Here is a 13,112-nt window from a genome sequence, read left to right as displayed (position 1 = left end):
AGCTTATTGCAAAAAACAATGTTAAACTGGAAGAAATCTGTCTAAAGGGTGTAGAGTGCCCAATGTAAAGAAAGAATGATATGCATAAAAGCTACCAATATCATCAATCTCAAAAATATTAGAGATAGAAACAAATCAAATCCATACTCTGAACGGAACCTCCGCATGAGTGCATATCGGGCGATATTCTGTGAACAAGATTTGTAGTTATTTTAAATTACTAAAAATGCCGACTTACAAGGGACCAAGAGGTCTCCGTTGCTGTAGAGCTCCGTCCAGCGGCATACGAATTTCGCGCCAGGAATGATGACGAATCACAACTAAGTGCGGGATAGGTCGAATTATGTGAACATGGTCACGTGATAAGATAACGGCAAATTAAACAATCATAGGCGACAACCCAAAGCGTGCTGACGAGTGAACCAATCAGAATAGACAAACAGTTACGTGAAGGTGAATCAACCAATCGTGTTGTGTGTTTTACGAAGTAAGAGAAAACGACTGTTGTCCGAGGATGTATGTATACAAGTGAAACTGAATAAAGTTAAATGGAGTGAAAAAAACAAAATAATAAAAAGGAAAAAATAGAAAATTGAGGTTAATAAGGGCACATCATCATGAATACATATAATATTAGGGTCAAGGAATGCACAGTGCCAATGCAAATTCACTGAATGTTGTAAGTCGGCACTTTTAGTAATTTAAAATAACTACAAATCTTGTTCACAGAATATCGCCCGATATGCACTCATGCGGAGGTTCCGTTCAGAGTATGGATTTGATTTGTTTCTATCTCTAATAGGTTTGAGATTGATGATATTGGTAGCTTTTATGCATATCATTCTTTCTTTACATTGGGCACTCTACACCCTTTAGACAGATTTCTTCCAGTTTAACATTGTTTTTTGCAATAAGCTTTTTCAGTTACCCCATATCTTTAGTACGATATTTCACACTTTAACATGATTCAGTGCATGATGTACATTTAGCATGTGCATTATTGAACTGTGAAGTGAACCTAATGGTCCTGTTTCATTTACTTTCAGACCCCTGAAGAAGGGTCAGATGTGATTGACCCGAAATGCATTGGGTGGAAGTTTAATGCTGTAACATAGAATTATTTACTTTGTCGGAAGTGAAGCATGGATATAATTTTTGAACCAATGAATCATTGAAGTTTAAATCACGAAAATGTTTTGCTTCTATCAATAAAAGGAAATTTGTGAAGAAACCTGAGAGTTTCATTGTATATAGTGCGCACTTGTCCAGTGAGAAGGGCACTCTCCTCACAACATACTTCTAATTGTAAGGCACGGTGGGACTACGTGCGACACAAGGAGCGCCAACACTAATGTTGTGAATTACTACTAATATCGTGAGTGCACGGGGATAACAGTGTTACAAACCTGGTCCTGTGCCATTAAACTGGAAACCTCCCCTTTCATCCTGTGTACCGGATTCATATAACTTTCATACACACATAGCTAAGAAAGCACAAACCATATAATTCTATTCATCCTGCTGCATCAAAACTAATGTACCTGTGTGTCGAACAATGAAACACAGAAAAGGTGTCTAATCACTGGTAATCGCTCATGGTAGCATTCAAACCCATTGTTTTTCTGTCCACAATGGCACCTCTCATTAGACCCAGCCATGTGTAAATCAGTATTGGTCTTACTCTAATAGTAGCAGTCCAGCCTCAACTGCCAAGCCAGGACCGTTTTTGGCCTGATTGGGATCCTTCAGTCTGGTGCAGCTTGGTACTACTGGTGCAGTGAGCAAGGGACCCACGTCAGCATTCCCTTGACCACTTGGGGCAAACTTCACATCACTGTACAATCTTTGTTCTTGTTACTTTACAGAGGTCAAATTCAAGTACCAATGTTTTCAAAGTGTAGTACATGAAAAACCTAGCAATAAAACATGTCACAATGACCTAAGATATCCCAAAGCAAATTAAACAAAACAATCCCAAAGTGAAATACAGTGAAAAACGTGTTGATTGTGAGAAGTTGGCCTGATGTATGATGTCACTAGTTATAGTGTACACCTTATATCAGTCCAAATACCCTTATGGTGATTGGTTGTAAAGTCAACCTTATAGACCAGCTATCCTAGTGGTAGCATGGACAAGAGCAGTCTTAGGCTAAACTCTGAATGGCATGTGAAGCCAGCTGTGATACCATATATAATCCCTTGAATACCAAATGAAAGGACACCACAACAGATATATATATATAAAATAAAGTGTATTTATTCTAAGCAAACCCTCAGCACTCTTTATGAGTTTAGAGGTAAGTACAACACAGTCTTATTAATGCATACAGTAAGTCACACAGGTAAGTAATACAGTTAGGCCCTAGGGGCCACGCAAACCATATACTAAATAAGTGGTATAAGAACCACTGTCACGGAAATAGAATAGGCCTAGGCCTAGGGAATCGCTGGGGCTACACTACACTAGCGTTAGTTAGGGAGTGGGAGGCCCACGGGATTCGGGTGCAGAGTGGAAACACTCACGCGTAATGCGTAAAAGTCAATAGCAATGTTACAGTTTAGAAATAGATAGATTTAGGACACTTCCGGAGTAGCTAGGAAGTTGAGACTTGAAAACTAGACACTAGGATAGTCACTATCCTGATGAGCACCGGAGTACCCAAGTTACCTAGCCCACAGGCTGCGGGTGCATAGGGGTGAAGATGCGTCGTTTTCGTCGTCGACTCCTATGGATGCCTGAAGAAAGATGCTGACAGGCAGTCAGGGGAGAGTGTCCGGTGGATCCCAAGCCTGGGATCAAGAAGAGAAGAAACCTGCAAGCAGAGGGGACAGAGTCACGGTCACTAGCCAGTGACCACGTGGAACCAGGAAGGAACCAGGCGATGTCGTGAAGAGTTGCAGGGGAAGGTGAAGCTTGTCGCTGGAGCCAGGAGGACCAGGAAGCGTCGAGGACGACCAGGACCAGGAGGCGAGCTGTCCCACGAAGGCTCTTGCTGTCGGCGGCGTCGAAGTTGGACTAGGACTCACCAAGCCTTGGCAAGCGGAACCCACGAAGAACAAGGGACTTGCTTCTGGTGCAGACCAGGAAGGTCTGGGGTGCTTCTTCTTTGCAGAGAAGCGGGAGCCAGTCTGGAGGAGCCAAACCAGCGCAGAAGATTTTAGGGAGCGTCGTCACAAAGGCCACTAGCCAGCGGGCAAGCAACCGGACAGACGCGGCAAGCAGGAAAATGCTGAAGGGCCCCACGCAGGACTCGTGGAGTGTGGGGGGCTGGTCTTCGGTGCAGATGGTGCTTGGGGTTGGGGCTTCTCAATCCCCGGTGCACAACTTCGAGGGTACCTCAGAAGCTGCGCTGTAAGTTACTAGCCACTTTTCCCAGGTAGCCGGTCCCACGTCGCTCGTCGCCTCCACGGATCTCAGCTCTGCTGCAGATGTGGATGAGGGTCGGAGAAGTCTGGAAATCAAGGCTCTGGTCGGGCTCTGCAGTCGGTTCCTCGTCGAACGTTTCACAAAGCAAAGGGTAGTCACTTGATGGTGCCTGTTTGCACAGGGTAGCCACTCCTTGGCTACAAGGGAGATTCTTCAGTCTTCTTCTTTCGTCGAATGTCGAAGGTCCAGAGTTTCTGTTCAGTTTTGCAGGTTCAGGATAATCTAAAGTCTTGAGGCCCAACTCCCACTCTTATACTAATCTGGGGGGCTGGGGCTACCTGCTAGGTCACGCCTTATGGGTGGGACCTGGGAGGGGGTGGTTACACCCACTTCCCTTTGTCCAGTTTCGCGCCAGAGCTGGGGCTGGAGTGCCCCAGCACCGGTTTGAACTGGACTATGCAAGGAACACCTTGTGTGCCCCAGGCATGTCTCATTCCTTTCAGCCCACCCTGCCCCAATACACTAAAGGCTGTCTGGAGAGGTGCTAGCACCTCCCCAAGCAGGAAACCTATTGTCCAAGCCTCCCTGGCTGGGATCACTCCCAGCTGCAGGAGGTCAGACTTGTGTCGTGGCAGCAGCATCCATTTTGTGATGCTGAGGCTTTGGTCAGAGGTTACACAGCAAAGTATGATTTTAACATGTCTCTCCCTCTAGAAGGGAGGAATAATATCCTCATCACCAGAAATGGTATGGGGGTATTATTCCAAAGTGTTAGACACCTTACACGACATGTTTTGATACAGCCCAACCATAGTTACCATAACCGTTTAAGATTATAAGGCACTTTAAGAGTATATGGTAGGCTATATCATAGAACAGCTATAAGGACATGGTTCCGAAAGCTGCAGACAGGCTCAGCTCATGCTAGAGCACCATCTCACATGTTACCAAGCACTCTGCCTCCAGGATTGTTAAGGCCTGCCATAGGAGTGACTGATAGGTACACATGTGTCTATATATAGGGTAGGTATAGGAATACTACACCTAAGCAAGGGGTGATTACACGACCTTGCCCCAGCTGAGTGATCAGCCAGTTGTGTCTGATTGGAAGGCCAGACCAGGGGTGGCATAATACATGCTGCAGCCCCTGGGAGGCCTAGGGTACACCTATGCCCTGGGTACCTAGGGTACACTGTACAGGGTCCAATAAGGTGATCCTTACCAATTGGGAATGTACCTAGGGTACATGGAATCCATTTTACAGAGAGAGCAGACAGCCTGAGACCCTGAATGGCAGGATCTCAGGCCAACTAAGTCGAAAAACCAGCTAGACACTAGGCAAAAAGTTGGGGGTAACCATAGTCAGATATCCACCTTCCTACACAACCCCCCCCCAAACGAAAGGAGATAAGGCTGGCCTTTACAAGGTAAGCCTCTATTGCCTGAGTGGCCATATAAGGAAGAACCAGCACTGGCATGGTTACCCCCTGTCTCATGGTCCACTAAGCAATCCCTCATCCTAGAGATATCATAGGGTCTCCACCATAGGGAATCTCTACCTTTGGTGTGTCTTTGCAAAGAAAAAGGCTGGTGTTGAGATGGAGTACTGAAGTGAGTGTCCTCAAAGTGAGGCCTCAGCTTCCTCCAATCATCCTCCACCATGGATGCCTTTCTTTCTCTAACTGAGTTGCACTGTGCTCTCAGGGTCAGCCTCTGGCTACCTAAAGCTGGAGGCTGGGTCCCTTTTGTGGGCTTACTGGAGGGGCAGGTCAGGTTTGGGGCCCTAAGGTCCCAGGTTTGCCTGTGCCCAACAGAATCCCTCTGGGGGAGGTCCCTAACTACCTGTGAAGGGGATCCCTCAGGAATGTTTTTACCCATCACCTGGCTAGGGCAACTAACCAGGCAATCCTCATTCTTTTGAAGGGGGGGTTCTTGTGGACAGGGGCCCTCTTGGGGTCCACTGGCCTCCCTGGCCTCTGCAGCCCTGGGCTGACTGAGGCAGGGTAGAGAGAGGCAGGCTACCTGCACCAGACTGGGTCCCACCTTGGAAGGGGCCACTGACATCAGAGGCTCTGCCAGGCCAGGCCTGGCTACCTCTGGGGCAGTTCCTTCACAAGGGGTGAGGTCAGATCCCTGAGGAGGCTGACCTTTTCCTAATGTCTGGGGGGAGGGAGACTTTTCTTCCTCCCCACTACTCTCTGTCTGTGTGGAGTGATCCATTGTTTCAGGCTTCACTACACCTATATCAGTCTGAGTGTGGGCTGAGACCATTACAGCCTTGCCAACCTTTTCAGGAAGGCCCTCAGTTTGGGTTTGAGCTGTGACTGTTACAGCTCTGTCAGTCCCTACAGGGAAGTCTGTCTGTGCCTGGGCTGTGGCTACCACTGCCCTTCCAACCTTTTCAGGGAGGAAAGCTACTTGGACAGGGGCTGTGACTGGCACAACCCCACTACCCTTTTTGGAAAGGCCTACCATTTTGGAATGGGTGTCTTGTTCAACTCCAGCCCAAGCTGAGAGTTCTAAGTCATTCCCCAGCAAGCAGTCCACAGGCAAGGTTGGAGACACTGCCACCCTTTTAGGGCCAGTGACCCCTCCCCAGCTGAGACATACTTCTGCCATGGGATGACTATTTTGTTTGCCATCAATGTTAGTTACCTGGTATGAGAAACCAGGCAAAAGCTGCTCAGAGGGAACTAGCCTATGGGCCACCATAGTGATGCTAGCTCCAGTGTCTCTGTAGGCCTCAGCTTTTCTACCATTGATGTAGGGTTCCTGTCTGTACCTACCCAAAGTGTTGGGACAGGCAGTGAAGTTGGCAAACCCCATGCCACCATCACAGACAAGAGTAGCTGCTGCAGGGGAATTGGCTAAGCCAGGATCCCCCTGTGTTCCCCAAGAAAACCCAACCAAATTTTTGGGGGCACTCCCACCACCTGGGGGATTACTGCTGACAGTAATAGGTGGTGTGACAGGAGTAGTTGGAGGAACAGTTTTGTTTTTAGCCTGTGGACAACTGCTGTCAGTTTTCCAATGCCCAGGTGTTTTACACACATGGCAGTAAGGCTTTTTAACTGTGGTAGAGGAGGGAGCTTGGGACCCACCACCCTGTGTGGAGTTTTGGGGCCCTGAGGAAGATTTCTCTTTTGCTTTATCCCCACCCTTCTCTTGAGGCTTGGTGGTATCTTTCTTTTGGTCACCACCCTGATTTTTAGGCCTAATCCTGGTCCTGACCCATTTATCTGCCCTCTTTCCCAATTCTTGGGGAGAGGTCAAATCAGAGTCTACCAGGTGTTGATGGAGAAGCTGGTTCTGACAATTACTAAGGATCTGCTCCCTCATAATCAAGTTGTACAATCCTGTATAGTCCTGCACCTTGCTGCCATTTAACCAACCTTCCAAAGCCTTAGTGGCACAATCCACAAAATCAGACCAGTCCTGTGTCTGTGTCTTCTGGGTGTCTCTGAACAACAACCTATATTGCTCAGTGGTTAAGCCAAACCCATCTATCAGAGCACTCTTCAGGACTTTGTAATTGTTTGCATCCTCATCACTGACTGTGAGGAGCTTGTCTCTACCTTTGTCAGAAAAGGAGAGCCACAAGATAGCTGCCCACTGACTTTGGGGTACCTGCTGTACTTTGCAGGCCCTCTCCAAAGCAGTCATCCATTTGTGGATGTCATCCCCATTCTGATATGGGGGGACTATCTTGCTTAGGTTTCTATGGTCATAAGACCTATCCCTATCTCTAGGAATGTTGCTGCCACCAGTGGGTTCTGACCCACACAATTTTTGCTCTCTAGCCAGAGCAAGCTTCTCTTTGGCAAGGGCAATTTCTTCCCTCTGAATCCTCAGATTAGCTTCCCTCATTCTGGCTTTATGCTCCTTTCTCTCAGGTGAAGTCATTCCCCTGTGAGAGGAAGCATTAGAGATGCTAGAGACATGGGAGTGGATGGATTCCCTTGAAGGGGATCTGTCCCTCCTGCTTCTCTGTGAAAGCCTACTTGGGGGTCTGTATGGGGGGACCCCATGCAAACTCCCATGTAAGCTTAGGTTAGCCTGGCTAAGTCTCCTTACTTGGCCCTGGCTGTCTACCTCCCCATCTGAAGGCCCATCTGACTCCTCTGTGGTGGGTAGACCCCTATCTACAGCTATGGCACCATCCCTGGCAGCTCTTTCAGCATCATAGGCCTCCAGAAGCTCCACTAGCTGTCTAAGGGTAGGGTTTGCACCCTGTTTTATTCCTCTGGAGGTACACAAGTGTCTCATCTCCTGGAATGTGAATGCATCATACCTAGAGGGAACCTGTCTAGGATTCTCCTCTCCTGAGGGAGCATCAGTGTGATCTCCATCCAGGGGCATGATTCTAGTGAGGGTGTGGTGTGTGCACCTACCTACACTAGTTGTTTCTACTAAACCTCTCTAGTAGTTGTAGTCAGGGTGTGTTACTCCCTTCAACCTACAACCACTAAGTCCAGTAGGACTTAAGTATACTAAACTATGTTATATGTACCTAGACAATATCTGTGTGATCTTTCAATTTAGTATCTCAAGATTACAATGGTATTACAACAGCAAGCTCAGATCCCAACCGCTGCTCACCAATGTGAGAAGTTGGCCTGATGTATGATGTCACTAGTTATAGTGTACACCTTATATCAGTCCAAATACCCTTATGGTGATTGGTTGTAAAGTCAACCTTATAGACCAGCTATCCTAGTGGTAGCATGGACAAGAGCAGTCTTAGGCTAAACTCTGAATGGCATGTGAAGCCAGCTGTGATACCATATATAATCCCTTGAATACCAAATGAAAGGACACCACAACAGATATATATATATAAAATAAAGTGTATTTATTCTAAGCAAACCCTCAGCACTCTTTATGAGTTTAGAGGTAAGTACAACACAGTCTTATTAATGCATACAGTAAGTCACACAGGTAAGTAATACAGTTAGGCCCTAGGGGCCACGCAAACCATATACTAAATAAGTGGTATAAGAACCACTGTCACGGAAATAGAATAGGCCTAGGCCTAGGGAATCGCTGGGGCTACACTACACTAGCGTTAGTTAGGGAGTGGGAGGCCCACGGGATTCGGGTGCAGAGTGGAAACACTCACGCGTAATGCGTAAAAGTCAATAGCAATGTTACAGTTTAGAAATAGATAGATTTAGGACACTTCCGGAGTAGCTAGGAAGTTGAGACTTGAAAACTAGACACTAGGATAGTCACTATCCTGATGAGCACCGGAGTACCCAAGTTACCTAGCCCACAGGCTGCGGGTGCATAGGGGTGAAGATGCGTCGTTTTCGTCGTCGACTCCTATGGATGCCTGAAGAAAGATGCTGACAGGCAGTCAGGGGAGAGTGTCCGGTGGATCCCAAGCCTGGGATCAAGAAGAGAAGAAACCTGCAAGCAGAGGGGACAGAGTCACGGTCACTAGCCAGTGACCACGTGGAACCAGGAAGGAACCAGGCGATGTCGTGAAGAGTTGCAGGGGAAGGTGAAGCTTGTCGCTGGAGCCAGGAGGACCAGGAAGCGTCGAGGACGACCAGGACCAGGAGGCGAGCTGTCCCACGAAGGCTCTTGCTGTCGGCGGCGTCGAAGTTGGACTAGGACTCACCAAGCCTTGGCAAGCGGAACCCACGAAGAACAAGGGACTTGCTTCTGGTGCAGACCAGGAAGGTCTGGGGTGCTTCTTCTTTGCAGAGAAGCGGGAGCCAGTCTGGAGGAGCCAAACCAGCGCAGAAGATTTTAGGGAGCGTCGTCACAAAGGCCACTAGCCAGCGGGCAAGCAACCGGACAGACGCGGCAAGCAGGAAAATGCTGAAGGGCCCCACGCAGGACTCGTGGAGTGTGGGGGGCTGGTCTTCGGTGCAGATGGTGCTTGGGGTTGGGGCTTCTCAATCCCCGGTGCACAACTTCGAGGGTACCTCAGAAGCTGCGCTGTAAGTTACTAGCCACTTTTCCCAGGTAGCCGGTCCCACGTCGCTCGTCGCCTCCACGGATCTCAGCTCTGCTGCAGATGTGGATGAGGGTCGGAGAAGTCTGGAAATCAAGGCTCTGGTCGGGCTCTGCAGTCGGTTCCTCGTCGAACGTTTCACAAAGCAAAGGGTAGTCACTTGATGGTGCCTGTTTGCACAGGGTAGCCACTCCTTGGCTACAAGGGAGATTCTTCAGTCTTCTTCTTTCGTCGAATGTCGAAGGTCCAGAGTTTCTGTTCAGTTTTGCAGGTTCAGGATAATCTAAAGTCTTGAGGCCCAACTCCCACTCTTATACTAATCTGGGGGGCTGGGGCTACCTGCTAGGTCACGCCTTATGGGTGGGACCTGGGAGGGGGTGGTTACACCCACTTCCCTTTGTCCAGTTTCGCGCCAGAGCTGGGGCTGGAGTGCCCCAGCACCGGTTTGAACTGGACTATGCAAGGAACACCTTGTGTGCCCCAGGCATGTCTCATTCCTTTCAGCCCACCCTGCCCCAATACACTAAAGGCTGTCTGGAGAGGTGCTAGCACCTCCCCAAGCAGGAAACCTATTGTCCAAGCCTCCCTGGCTGGGATCACTCCCAGCTGCAGGAGGTCAGACTTGTGTCGTGGCAGCAGCATCCATTTTGTGATGCTGAGGCTTTGGTCAGAGGTTACACAGCAAAGTATGATTTTAACATGTCTCTCCCTCTAGAAGGGAGGAATAATATCCTCATCACCAGAAATGGTATGGGGGTATTATTCCAAAGTGTTAGACACCTTACACGACATGTTTTGATACAGCCCAACCATAGTTACCATAACCGTTTAAGATTATAAGGCACTTTAAGAGTATATGGTAGGCTATATCATAGAACAGCTATAAGGACATGGTTCCGAAAGCTGCAGACAGGCTCAGCTCATGCTAGAGCACCATCTCACATGTTACCAAGCACTCTGCCTCCAGGATTGTTAAGGCCTGCCATAGGAGTGACTGATAGGTACACATGTGTCTATATATAGGGTAGGTATAGGAATACTACACCTAAGCAAGGGGTGATTACACGACCTTGCCCCAGCTGAGTGATCAGCCAGTTGTGTCTGATTGGAAGGCCAGACCAGGGGTGGCATAATACATGCTGCAGCCCCTGGGAGGCCTAGGGTACACCTATGCCCTGGGTACCTAGGGTACACTGTACAGGGTCCAATAAGGTGATCCTTACCAATTGGGAATGTACCTAGGGTACATGGAATCCATTTTACAGAGAGAGCAGACAGCCTGAGACCCTGAATGGCAGGATCTCAGGCCAACTAAGTCGAAAAACCAGCTAGACACTAGGCAAAAAGTTGGGGGTAACCATAGTCAGATATCCACCTTCCTACATTGATAAATCTGATACACACCCAGTTTCCTTTGTAGAAAAACCACAAGTGTTGAGAAGAATAAAATTAATATATGCAGTAAACCAGAAAAAAGGAGATGGCAAAACCGAAGTAGTGGAAAACGTGACATACGAGGAAGACGTGTGAAGATGGTCTAAAAGGTTTCAGTCAGAAAAGCTGAAACTACTATTCGTGATCAACCATGAGTAATAACAGGTGGTGGTTTCTAACACACACAAAAAAATACCACTGAGCTGCAGTAAATAATAGTATTCTTCAACATGAGTAGTAAACAGTGTAGCCATCTGAAAATATCCGAAATCAAAAGATGTTAATTTATATGATCCTGCGGACTAAAAATCATAAATACAGCCTAGAGTAGATCAGTTCTCCTCAAGGGCCAAAATTAAATACCAATCAAAACTGAATTCCTGTTTGTCTAATATGGTTCATCCGTAGACCTGATATTAAACTGTCACCAGACAGTCGGCTGGATTTTTTAACACTGCTTCCAAAAGATGACCTTCCACAATTATGTGGTGTGGGTCAAATCTAAATTAGAAAGAAGTGCAAGTGATTAGCATAGTGTCTACGATAATACTTCCGTCTTTAAGCCGGATAATTAATATGTCAGTTTTGCGCGTTCTACACAGTTAACACCAGTCTAAGCCTAATACTGTCAAGCTTTATATTACATAAAATACTTTACTAGAAAGCCGATGTTGCTTACTAGCAGCCAGGAACAAAACCACCCAAGAGAAAGATTTGAAAGTTTAACTTCGATGTATTCTTCTTCTAGTAATTTGCGGAAGATGTGATCTACAAACGTAGCTACAAGAAACATAAATTCAGGACACCCTACCGTCCTGAAAGGGCTGAAATCAAATCAACAACGAAACAAAGTTGAGGCGTGTATACCAAAAGCAAAAACGACAGAAAAACATATGTCGAAAAAAGAAAAACAAAATTTGTTTTTAAACAAAGAGAGGCCATCTTATTTCATTTGATCTTTATAGTAGAACAGCGAGAGTATCGGGGACAACTGCTATGCAAAATGTAAACAAAACATTTTTTGTATGTAAAAATCATCTTGAAAACCTATCCACCGAGTCTAGAGCCCTTACGCTTTATCTATCAAAAAAATATCTTAGTTACAAAATGCGTCCGTATCTCAAGGTGCAACATCAGTCCAAAATATAACCATACCGAGTCGTATTTCTCTTTAAACATAAGTTATGTAACTAGACCCCACATATATTAAGAATTCATAACCTTGTGGGCAATTCCCCAACATGAATCCCCTTTCAAACCAAACATTCCCCAGCAAGAATCAAAAAGCAGAAAAAATCATTGCGCATTGTCACTCCTTAATAGTGTGCGGCACCATCCGTCTGTTTAGTATACGGAAATGTGATAATTAAAGCAGGACGCGCTATGTTTGATATTTTAAATATATTCACATCCCTACCTACTACGTCCTATGTGCGTCACTATCCGGAAGTATGATTTGTTTTTACGTCTTGCTGCATATAGAGTATGTCGCAAGCTGTTCACAGCAACTAGAATGTCAACCGAGCTAAGTGCATCGCGACGGCAACGACGAAGCAAGACCAGTCCAACCAAGAAGTAATTAATCAAGGTAGCCCCTAATAAAGCACGCTAGATGAAATATCACAGGGATGTCTGACGTCAAAGCAAGTTGGGGATCAATGTGGATACATTAACGTTGTTTATACAACATATAATGACTGCACATCCGTAATAAAGGTCCATTACACATACATCGTAAAGAGCAGACTGTAGTAATTTGGGACAGAGTAGTTCCAGTAAAAATAAGCAATTGCTCATTGCATGTATTATTGTATGATTTATTTTAATGTCTAGTTACGTTTTACAATAAATAAAAAGCTGTTCACAACCACTAAAACATCATTTTGCCCAAGTGTGCAGCGACGGTAATGAATAAATAAGACTAGACCAACCTAGTAATACTTAATAAGGATAACCCCTAATACAACACATTGAATAAGAGGGATGCTGACAAAGGAGGGGCAGTGACAGGAGAGGCGTAAATTTAGTTGTGAGGTAGTCCGTGATCGGAAATGAAATACCAACATTTGTAAAGCGCACAGCTACCTCCGGAGATGTGTCCCGGTGCTGGGGGCCATCGGGAATATTAAGCGAGCTATTACCCAGAGTCACAAGGTGCTGGGCTAAACTGCCGCCGCCGGCGATCGAACTGCGAACCTCGTGGTCCGGAGTCAGGCACCCTGGCCGCTGTGCCACACCTCTTCCACAGGAGAGTCTGGTACTGATTGGAGGGGCAGTAACAGGAGAGAGGTGGACGCTAATTAAAGAGGGGCAAGTGGTGGGAGAGGTGGACAGTAATTTAAGATCTGA

The 13,112-nt window shown here is 46.6% G+C and overlaps 1 protein-coding gene across 1 annotated transcript in view; it reads left to right on the top strand.

Annotated features, from left to right (window-relative positions):
• The window catches only part of ABCE1 (ATP binding cassette subfamily E member 1), a 245,438-nt gene that overhangs the window by 52,523 nt on the left and 179,803 nt on the right, over nucleotides 1-13,112 (top strand). The window lies entirely within an intron of this gene.

Source organism: Triturus cristatus, chromosome 2_2 (assembly GCF_964204655.1).
Source record: "Triturus cristatus chromosome 2_2, aTriCri1.1, whole genome shotgun sequence".
Lineage (NCBI taxonomy): Eukaryota > Metazoa > Chordata > Amphibia > Caudata > Salamandridae > Triturus > Triturus cristatus.
Note: the sequence above shows the minus strand (reverse complement) of the source record. Positions and strands in the feature narration are given on the sequence as shown.